This window comes from Macaca mulatta, chromosome 3 (genome assembly GCF_049350105.2).
Source record: "Macaca mulatta isolate MMU2019108-1 chromosome 3, T2T-MMU8v2.0, whole genome shotgun sequence".
Lineage (NCBI taxonomy): Eukaryota > Metazoa > Chordata > Mammalia > Primates > Cercopithecidae > Macaca > Macaca mulatta.
The window spans coordinates 36,862,188-36,873,724 of NC_133408.1; positions in this window are offsets into that span (position 1 = coordinate 36,862,188).

The following is an 11,537-nucleotide window of genomic DNA, read 5'->3' on the forward strand; positions in this document are numbered from 1 at the left end:
GGGCTGGAGTGCAGGGGGGCCATCCCACCTCACTGCAACCTCTGCCTCCTGGGTTCAAGCGATTCTCCTGCCTCGGCCTCCTGAGTAGCTTGGATTACAGGCACGTACCACCACGCCTGGCTAATTATTTTGTATTTTTATTAGAGACAGGGTTTTGCCATGTTGGCCAGGATGGTCTCAAACTCCTGGCTTCAAGTGATCCTCTCACCTTGGCCTCCCAAAGTGCTGGGATTACAGGCATGAGCTGCCGTGCCTGACCATCCTTAATAATCTTAAAGATCTCTTAAAAATATTTTACCTATCTTACTGCTCAGATTGAACGTATTTCTTTTTCTTTTAGAGACAAGGTCTCACTCTGTTGCCCAGGCTGGAGCGTAGTGGTGTAATCATAGCTCACTGCAGCCTCGACCTCCCAGGCTCAAGTGATCCTTGTGCTTCAGCCTCCTGAGTAGCTGGGACTACGGGCATGTGCCACCATACCTGGATAACTTTTTATTGTTTGTAGAGATGGGAGTCTCATTATGTTGTGCAGGCTGGTCTTGAAACTCCTGGACTCAAGCAATCCTCCTGTCTCAGGCTCCCAAATGTGGAGATCACAGGCATGAGCCACTGTGCCCCTGGATTGAACATATTTCTTTCTGTCTGGGGCAGGTTGCTGTGTGACTATTACTTCCTCTGGTCTTTCTTGTTGTATCATTGAAAGAGGCTAAAATGAGAAGCCTTCAAAAACCGTAGATTGAATTACTGATACCGATTCTTCACTGTCTTGTAGCCGGATTATATGTTCACACCCTTGACACCGACACCCAGCAGGCAGAAGTGCTCTTCCTCTCCCATTGCCTTTGGGCTTGACCTTGTAATTTACCTTGGCCAATGGGATATCAGCAGATAGGATGCAAGCAGAGGCTTGAAATAGGCATGCCGTATTTGGGTTGGCTTGGCCTCTTGTGCCTTGGAGAGGAAACATCCAAGGAGAAGGAGAGACACACACAGCAGACCTAGACACACACACACACAGCAGGCCTAGAGATACACACAGCAAACCTAGACACACACACAGCAGGCCTGGACCCAACACATCCCAGCTGAGCACGGCCTAGATAGGCTGATTTGCAGTCCAACCAAAGGCATGTGAATGAGAAGAAGTGGCTACTGTTTTAAGCCATTGGATTTAGGATAGTTAGTTATTCAGTGTTACTACGGCAATAGCTGATGAATACAATTTTTTTTTTTTGAGATGGTGGCAGTCTCACTCTATCGCCCAGGCTGGAGTGCAATGGTGTGATCTTGACTCACTGCAACCTCCACCTCCCAAGTTCATGTGATTCTCCTGCCTTAGCCTCCCGAGTAGCTGGGACTACAGGTGTGCACCACCACGCCCAGCTAATTTTTGGATTTTTAGTAGAGATGGGGTTTCACTCTGTTGGCCAGGCTGGTCTCGAACTTCTAACTTCAAGTGACCTACCTGCCTCAGCCTCCCAAAGTGCCAGATGACAGACTTGAGCCACCACGCCCGGCCTGATGAAAACAAAATCTATTACCTGATTCCTTCGCAACCGTAGTCCCAGGGTGAAAGGGCTTTCCCGTGTTAACAGCGACAGCCCAGGCGTGGCTTTATTACCTAGCCTGTTCGGGGAGTGGGATGTTGTTTTTAGTCACATACCCCGGTGCTGCCTGTATTCTCCCTGGATTCACAGGTTGCAAAAATAAACAAGGTCCTGTTGACTTTACTGCCTGAGTTTTGTTGCCATGGAAACCAGCACCTGGATAATTGCAGGGCCTCAGCCCCTGCAAGGTGCCATCAGGATAGCTAAGTGTCTCCAGGGAGACCGTGCTCATAGCCAGGCCCCTTGTTGAGATCGACTGTGTTCCATGGATATTTACGGCATCCACTGATTGTCTGTGTCCCCTGTGTGTTTGCCCCTGTGGCTCTTCCATCCCTGAGCACTGCCTCTGTCTGGTTCATCCTAAAACCAAAAACCCCCCAAAGGCCGGGCATGGTGGCTCACATCTGTAATCCCAGCACTTTGGGAGGCCGAGGTGGGTGGATCACCTGAGGTCAGAAGTTTGATACCAGTCTAGTCAACATGATGAAACCCAAATTAGCCAGGCGTGGTGGCTCACACCTGTCATCCCAGCTACTTGGGAGGCTGAGGCAGGAGAATCGCTTGAACCTGGGAGGCAGAGGTTGCAGTGAGCTGAGATTGCAGCACTGCACTCCAGCCTGGATGACAGAGGGAGACCCTGTCTCAAAACAAACAAACAAAAAACCCCAAAAAAGCCAAAAAAACCCCACAAAACCCAAAAGAGTGGATGCTATACCCTTCAGTCCTCTCAAAGCCCCATGTCAGAAACAGAGCCTCAGTTTCCTCATCTGTAGCATGCAAAATCCTTGAATCTCTTTTAAGTGCCAGATCTGTGGTCAGTCCCTTTAGAAGGTACACGCATTAGTGCACGGCTGAGCTGGCATGGGGACAGGCAGGGGACAGGGACAGCTCAGAGGCACTCTGCTCTCCCCGGCGGAAGCCCTTCAACAAATGTGTGCTTCAGCTATGAAGGAAAGAGGCGTGAAGATGCGTCTATGAACTCAGAGATAGATGCCAAGGGGGCCGGTCCCAGCTGTCGTGCTCATAGCCAGTATCTTAGTCCATTTGTGCAGCTACACCAGGATACCCAAGGCTGGGGAATTTATAATGAATAGAAATTGATTTCCTCACAGTTCTGGAGGCTGGAAAGTCCAAGATTAAAATGCCAGCACCTGGCTGGGCATGGTGATTCCCACCTATAATTCCAGTGCTTTGGGAGGCCGAAGCGAGAGGATTCCTTGAGGCCAGGAGTTTCGAGACCAGCCTAGCGAACATAGTGAGACCCAGTCTCTACAAAACATTTTTTTAAAAAACAAAACAGGCATGCTAGCATGTGCCCGTAGTCCCAGCTACTCAGGAGGCTGAGGCTGGAGGATTGCTTAAACCCAGGAGCTTGAGACTGCAGTGAGCTATGGTTACATCACTGCATTCCAGCCTGGACAACAGAGTGAGACCTTGTCAATCAATCAATCAATACCAACATCTGGCCAGGGACTTCTCGCTGTAACCTCCCATGGCAGAGGGACTAAGAGAGTCAAAAGGGGCTGGGTGCGGTGGCTCACGCCTGTAATCCCAGCACTTTGGGAGGCCGAGGCGGGCAGATCACGAGGTCAGGAGATCGAAACCATCCTGGCTAACATGGTGAAACCCTGTCTCTACTAAAAATACAAAAAATTAGCCGGGCGTGGTGGTGGGTGCCTGTAGTCCTAGCTACTGGGGAGGCTGAGGCAGGAGAATGGCATGAACCCGGGAGGCGGAGCTTGCAGTGAGCCGAGATGGCACCACTGCACTCCAGCCTGGGCGATAGAGTGAGACTCTGTCTCAAAAAAAAAAAAAAAGAGTCGAAAGTGAGCTGAACTCACCCTTTTATAATCCCACCTGTGGGGTAGAGCCCTCTGGCCCAATCACCTCCTATATATATATAATATATATATGTATGTATAGATTATTTATATATAAATATTATATATTATATTTATTTTGAGATAGAGCCTTGCTGTATTGCCCAGGCTGGAGTGCAGTGCTGCAATCTCGGCCCACTGCAACCTGTCTCCTGAGTTCAAGCAATTCTCCTGCCTCCGCCTCCCAAGTAGCTGTGATTTCATGTGCTCCCCTCTACCACTCCTGGCTATTTTGTATTTTTAGTAGAGACAGGGTTTTACCATGTTGCCCAGACCTCAACTGATATGCTGGCCTTGGCCTCCCAAAGTGCTGGGATTACAGATGTGAGCCACTGCACTGGGCTGTTTTCATGGCTTTTAACCCCCAAGACTTATTTCTGGTTTGGGGATTCTCTTCCATTTCATCTCACCCCAGGATCCAGGCTGACGCAGCAGCCACCATCTTGAACGTAGTCGGCCACTGAGCCAAGAGGGAAGGAAAGAGCTCAGGAAGGTTTTGTGCTGACAGGTGCACAGCCTGTAAGTGACACGTGAGTTCTGCACACAGCGTACTGGACGGACCGGTGCTGAGGAGTTTCGTGCGTCTGCTTGGCTAGGATCCTACTCAATTATTTAATCACATATAAATCGAGGCATTGTGGTGAAGGTGTCTGGGAGGTGTGGTTAATATCCACAGTCACTTGTCTTTATGTAAAGGAGGTTGCCCTCAATAATGTGGATGGGCCTCATCTGATTCATTGAAAGGCCTTGAGAGCAAACACTGAGGCTTCCTGGAGAAGAAATTTTGCCTCCAGACTCAAGACTGTGGCACCAGATCCTGCCTGGGTATCTAGCTTGCCAGCCTGCCCTGAAGACTACAGACTGGCTTGCCAATTTCTTAAAATAAATCCCGGCCAGGCACGGTGGTTCATACCTGTAATCCCAGCACTTTGGGAGGCCAAGGCAGGCAGATCACCTGAGATCAGGAGTTCAAGACCAGCCTGGCCAACATGGTGAAGCCCCATCTCTACTAAAAAAAAAAAAACACCCAAATTAGCCGGGTATGGTGGCGGGTGCCTGTAATCCCAGCTACTCGGGAGGCTGAGACAGAAGAATTGCTTAAACCGGGGAGGCAGAGGTTGCAGTGAGCTGAGATCGTGCCACTGCACTCCAGCCTGGACAACAAAGAGTGAAACTCTGTCTCAGAAAAATAAATAAATAAATAAAAAATCCCTTTACCTGTGCATGTATATAATATCACATATTTGGTATTGTATTATGTTATAGAATAACTATAAATATATTACAGTTTTCTCTTAGTATTTATGGGGACTTGGTTCCAGAACCCCCCAAGGGTACCAAAATCCCTAGATGCTCAAGTCTCTAATATAAAATGGTGTAGAATTTACATATAACCTACACACATCCTCCTGTACAGTTTAAATAATCTCTAGATTACTTATAATACCTAATGAAATGTAAATGCTGTTCCAGACCAGCCTGGGCAACATAGTGAGATCCCATCTCCACTAAAGAAAAATGTACAAAAAAAAAAAAAAAACAACAGATAATGGCTGGGCACGGTGGCTCACCCCATGTAATTCCAGCACCATGGGAGGCTGAGGCAGGCAGATCACTTGAGGTCAGGAGTTTGAGACCGGGCTGGCCAACATGGCGAAACCCCGTCTCTAATAAAAAGACAAAATAATTAGCCATGTGTGCTGGCATGTGCCACCACAGAGTGATACCCTATCTTAAAAAAAAAAACAAACAAAAACAAAACAGAAAAGAAAAAGAAAAATTGAGCCAGCCATGGTGGTGCTCACCTGTAATCCCAGCTACTTGGGAGGCTGAGGTAGGAGGATCGGTTGAACCCGGGAGGCAGAGGCTGCAATGAGCTGAGATTGTGCCAATGCACTCCAGCCTGGGCAACAGAGCGAGACTCTGTCTCAAAAATAAATAAATCAAGAAATATAGTTGTTAGACTGTATTTTTAAGGTGTTCACTTTTTATTGTTTTATTGCTATTTTAAGAAATATTTTCCATCCCTGGTTGATTGAATCCGTAGATGCAGAATAAGCAGCTATGAGGGGCTGAGTGTGTGTGTGTGTGTATACATAACTTATTATATACTAAAAAAACTCCTACTGATTTTGTTTCTCTGGAGAACCCCCAACTAATACAGTACTAGTTGTGCCTCTCCCAGCTAAGGTCCCAGGAAGTACAATTCTACCAATGAAGACATCACCGATAATTGGTCAGTGCTAATAAGTGCTGTAGGGCGATTGGACAGATTAGAGTTAACGTATGGAGAACAGGCAGAGTGCGAAGTGTGTCCTGATATAGACCCCGGCTCTGCCAGGTACTAGGTCTGTGGGCTCTTGAACAACTTCCTTACCTCCCTGTGCCTTGGCTTTCTTTTCTTTCTTTTCTTTCCCCTTAGACGGAGTCTCTCTCTGTTGCCCAGGCTGGAGTGCAGCGGCGGGATCTTGGCTCACCACAACCTCTGCCTCCCGAGTTTGAGCAATTCTCCTGCCGCAGCCTCCTAAGTAGCTGGGATTACAGGTGCGCACCACCATGCCTGGCTAATTTTTGTATTTTTAGTAGACATGGGGTTTCACTATGTTGGCCAGGCTGGTCTTGAACTCCTGACCTCATGATACGTCCTCCTCAGCCTCCCAGAATGCTGGGATTATAAGTGTGAGCCACTGCGCCTGGCCCTTGGTTCATAAAATGGAAGCGAACGAGTGGAGATAAAGGGGTAAATGCACAGAATGAACTCAGAACTTGCCGGGTGCCTTGGCAGTGCTTGCTAAGTGTTTGCATTTTTTTCCCTCCCTGTAACCACTAGACCACCAGGGAACTTGCAGTTATTGCTATTGGATAACAGGTCTTCCTCCTCTCCCAGGGTGGCCGTCTGGCAGGTTTCCCCACTTCCTGCAGTCTTCTCTGCCCTGGGGGACCAGTAGCCCTGTTTCTGCCCTGACAAGTAACCTCTTTACCCTGTCCTGGCTCCCGGGAGCCCTCCTCTGGTGGTCTACACAGACCACAGCGCTCAGTGTGCAGCAGCGGCAACGTGGGCAATGGTTGCGAAACTGTGTCCTGGGGAAGGAGGTGGGTGAGGGCGCCTGACCTCAGAGACCCCCAGAAGGTATCTGTGGGGCACAGATGACCAGGAGCCCTGGAGTTGGCTCCATTCGCTGGCTGTGACCTCGGAAAGCCAGCAATGATCCCAGGACTGGCTGCATAATTTGTGCAAAATGAAAATGTGGGGCCTCTTGTCCAAAAAGTGTTATGAATTTCCAAACAGCCACAGCAGAGCAACACGCTGAGCAAGGGTCCTTCTCAGTGCAGACCCTGAGCCTCCCTGAGTGTGTAAGCGATGGGGGAATCGGCGGAAAGAGGCCAAGGCTGCCCAGAGCCGAGTCCCTCCCTGGGGACTGTGTCTGGGGCCCGCAAACTCCCCAGGCAGAGGGAAGAGCCAGTCCTCTGGAGACGCTGGGCACCGAGCCTCCTCCAGGCCCGGGAACGAGCCTGTCGCTGTTTGCTGAGGGCTCTGACCTCTGTGGGAACACACAGGAAGTGGTTCATTTTCTCCCTACCGGTGACTCACTCCCATCAGCCCTGCCCTTTCCAATCTCTGCTTCCTGTCCCTTAGCCACGACTGGGGTACTTTTGGGCAATAGAAAGGCCGGTCTGGTTGAGTCTAAAACTTCCATCTCACATGCAATTTCACACTCATCTTGTGCCCCGCTGTAGGGCTGGCTGAACCTTGGCCAGAGGGCCCTGGGGAAGGAGGGGGGAGATGGGGGGGACTGGCTGCGGTCCTTCCTCTTTCTCCCTTGCTTCTGGGGTTGGGAGGGGAAGAGAAGAAAGAGGAGGAAGAGAAGGTCTGGAGTATTGGCACAATAGTAATATCAATAACAGTAGCAGCTAATATTGTTATTGCTCCAAGCACTTTTCTGACCATACATTATGGCATTAAGTTTTGTAACTAGGAGGTAGGTCCTGTTATAAGGTCCTGTTGTAATTTCCATTTTTCTCTGTTGAGGAAACAGGCCGAGACAAGGTAGGTAACGTGCCCAAGGCCACAAAATTAGGAGGTGGCAGAGTTAGGATTGGAACCCGAGGTCTTCCTGATTCCACATCCATTGATCAGTCACTCCACGGCCTCACTTTTGTAAGAGTCCATATCACGTACCTGAGGTTGGGGCCTGGGACCTGTGGCAAGGTGAGTGTCCAGGGATTCAGCTAAGACAAGGCTTAAATTTTTTTTTTTGATAGAGTCTCGCTCTGTCACCCAGGCGGGAGTGCAGTGGCAAGATCTCAGCTCACTACAACCTCTGCCTCCTAGGTGCAAATGATTCTCCCACCTCAGCCTCCCATGCGCCACCACGCTTGGCTAATTTTTCTATTTTTTGGTAGAGACGGGGTTTCACTGTTGGCCGGGCTGGTCTCAAACTCCTGGCCTCAAGTGATCCGCCCGCCTCGGCCTCCTGAAGTGTTGAGATTACAAGTGCGAGCCACTGTGCCCGGCCTGAGATGGAGCTTATTGAGGGTGCAGAGAAAGATTTTCGACTCAATTTCTGAACTTTATGAATTCTCACAGCACTTAACAGTGAAGAATTGTCTGATATTACACGCTTGTTATCTGCCTTCCCCATTAGGATGCAAACTTCACGAAACCATTTTGTTCATCTCTCCCTTATACCTGGTATGCGCTCACTAAATGCTTGGGGACATGAATGAATGAATGAAACGTCTTCTGACATGATCCCTGTATCTACACCTCCTTGCTGCGGCCAAATCTCAGGTGCACCTTGAGCTCAGTGGTGATCTTGCGTTTGCCCGAGGTGGGATGGGGGTCCAGGTGGGGGGTCCCAAGCAGCCTGAAGAACATACCTTGAAATTCCCACCTGTGACCACAAGGTGTCGCTCTCGCCACACAAGGAAACCCATAGACGGGCTCTGCGGAATTAGGGGTGCAGGGGGTGGGGAAATCTCATCTGTGACCACAAATGAGTTCTCCAGGCTACCATTTGTTCTCATTAGGCCCTGGATTTCCTCCCGCAGAACCAGACAGATGTGGGCCGAGGGCCGGTGCCCCCCACCTCCCTGGTTATGGGCAGCTGTAGGGTGTCAGGGAGGGGATGCTGGGGCTCAGGCCCCAGATTCCATCCAGCTGCAGCTCTGTCACTGCCACTCCTCCTGCCCCGCAGCTTTGGCCGTGGCTGCCCAGGTAAGGCTGGCCTGGCACAGCCATTCATCAGCGTCAGCTGCCAGATGCCCCTCCCAGGGCTCCCATTCTCCGGGAACACTCCCAGGCCCCTAGCAGCAAACTCAGCTTCCTGCCCTCATGGCACTGGCATCTTCCCCACTCCTTTTGCCAGGGTCTAAGTTTGGGGTGCATACTTCCAGCCCCAGGGGTCCCCTCAATATCACACTGAGGTTGACTTGGCCGTTTCTGCCTTCAGCCAACATAACCGGGTTCTAGAAGCTTCCTGACCACTGTGGGAGGGTCACTTGGCCAGTAGGCATGCGTTTCTTATTCCATGTACTTGAGTGAAGCAAATCCAGGGCTGCGTTTTTTTCCTTTTTCTTTTCTTTTTTGAAACCAAGCCTCTCTCTGTCACCCAGGCTGGAGATAACAGGTGCCCGCCACCACGCTCAGCTAATGTTTGTATTTTTAGTAGAGACAGGGTTTCACCATGTTGGTCAGGCTGGTCTTGAACTGCTGATCTCAAGTGAACCACTTGCCTTGGCCTCCCAAAGTGCTGGGATTACCGGTGTGAGCCACCATGCCTGGCCCTTTTTTCTTTTATTTGAGACGGGGTCTTGCTTTGTTGCCCAGGCTGGAGTGCAGTGGTACGATCACAGCTCGCTGTAGCCTCAACCTCCAGGGCTCAAGCGATCCTCTCACCTCAGCCTCTTGAGTAGCTAGGACCACAGGTGCATGCCACCACACCCGACTCATTAATTTTTCGTATTTTTTGTAGAGACGGGGTTTTGCCATATTGCTCAGGCTGGTCTCGAACTCCTGAGCTCAAAGGATTCTTCTACTTCAGCCTCCCAAAGTGCTGGAATTACAGGTGTGAGCCATGGTGCCCAGCTAGGACTATGTTTTTCTATAACCCAACCTAATAGTTATTTCCAGACCCTTTTCAGACTGATGATGAAAAATGTCATATTGGCCAATTCCAAATGAACTTCGTCATTTAAGCTGAATTCTGAGTGTTCCTTTGCTCACCTGGGGTGGCAGGTATGCTCTAGGGGGTGATATAAACTTATGGCCCTGGGAAGGCTCCGGTTCCCTCTCTAACACAGACATCTCCTGGAGGGACACTGTCACGTGCTGTCCCCCACCCTCCATGCTGGTTATCCCAGAGGTACCTGGTTCTCTGTGGAGGGCATTTTCTCTACATCTTGCTAGCAGTCCCTGACTAATTTCCCCTGCCTCACACCCTCACGTGCTCCCGTGGGGGCCGTGGGAGACATGGGGACGGTCTTCCTTGGCCCCCCTGCCAGGTGCCTTCTGTGTTAGTGAGATGCGCCCTTGACTTGCCATTTCCCTGGGTGCCATCTGTGTGTGTTTGTTCTTGCTTTGCTATAAAGGAGTACCTGAGACTGGGTAATTGATAAAGAAAAGGGGTTTAATTGGCTCACCATTCTGCAGGCTGTACAGGAAGTAGTGCAGCTCTGCCCTCTGCTTCTGGTGAGGTCTCCAGAAGCTTCCAATCATGGCGGAAGGTACAGGCGGCAGGAGTGAGAGAGAGAAGGGGGAGGCCCCAGACTCTTAACCAGATCTCACGGAAACTGAGCAAGAACTCCCTCATCCAAGGGGATGCCGCTAAGCCACTCGTGAGGGGTCTGCACCCTGAGATCCAGTACCTCCCACCAGGCCCTGCCTCCAGCACCGGGGATCACATTTCAACATGAGATTTGGAGGGACACACATCCAAACCATATCACCACCTGTCTCCAGGTATCCAGCACATGTGGCTTCCTCCTCCCCTGCAGCCTGGGGGTGGGGTACTACATTTTCTTTCATAACATAGTGGTCACAATTTTGGGTTCTTTTCTTCCTGTTAAACGCCTCTCCCCCGCCACACCCGCCCCCACCATGCTCTCTCTCTCTCACTTTCTCTCTCTCTCTCTCTCTCTATATATATATTTATTTATTTTTTGAGATGGAGTCTCGCTCTGTCACCCAGGTTGGAGTACAGTGGTGCAATCTCGGCTCACTGCAATCTCTGCCTCCCAGGTTCGAGCAATTCTCCTGCCTCAGCCTCCCGAGTAGCTGGGATTATGGGCACACACCACCTGCCCTGCTAATTTTTGTATTTTTAGTAGAGATGGGGTTTCATCATGTTGGCCAGGCTGGTCTCGAACTCCTGAGCTCAGGCGATCCACCCGCCTTGGCCTCCCAAAGTGCTGGGATTAAAGGTGTGAGCCACTGTGCCTGGCCTATAAATATTCATATATATATATACACACACATATGCACATATACATATATATATATACACACACACACACATATATGTATATACAAATAATTTTTTTTTTTTGAGATGGAATCTTGCTCTGTTGCCCAGGCTGGAGTACAGTGGTATGATCCCAGCTCACTGCAACCTCTGCTTTCCAGTTTCAAGCGATTCTCCTGCCTCAGCCTCCCGAGTAGTGGGGAATACAGGCATGCGCCACCATGCCCCGCTCATTTTTGTACTTTAGTAGAGGAGGAGTTTTGCCATGTGGTCTCAAACAGCTGACTTCAGTTGATCTACCTGCCTTGGCCTCCCATAGTGCTGAGATTACAGGTGTGAGCCACTGCAACCAGCCTAATTTTTATATTTTTAGCAGAGATGGGGTTTCCATATTGGCCAGGCTGGTCTCAAACTCCTGACCTCAAGTGATCTGCCCGGCTTGGCCTCCCAAAGTGCTGGGATTACAGGCGTGAGCCACTGTGCTGGCCTATTTATAATTAAAAATTTTTTTGAAGGCAGGATCTCACTCTGTCACTCAGGGTGGAGTACAGCAGCTCAGTCATTGCTCACTGCAGCCTCCACCTCCT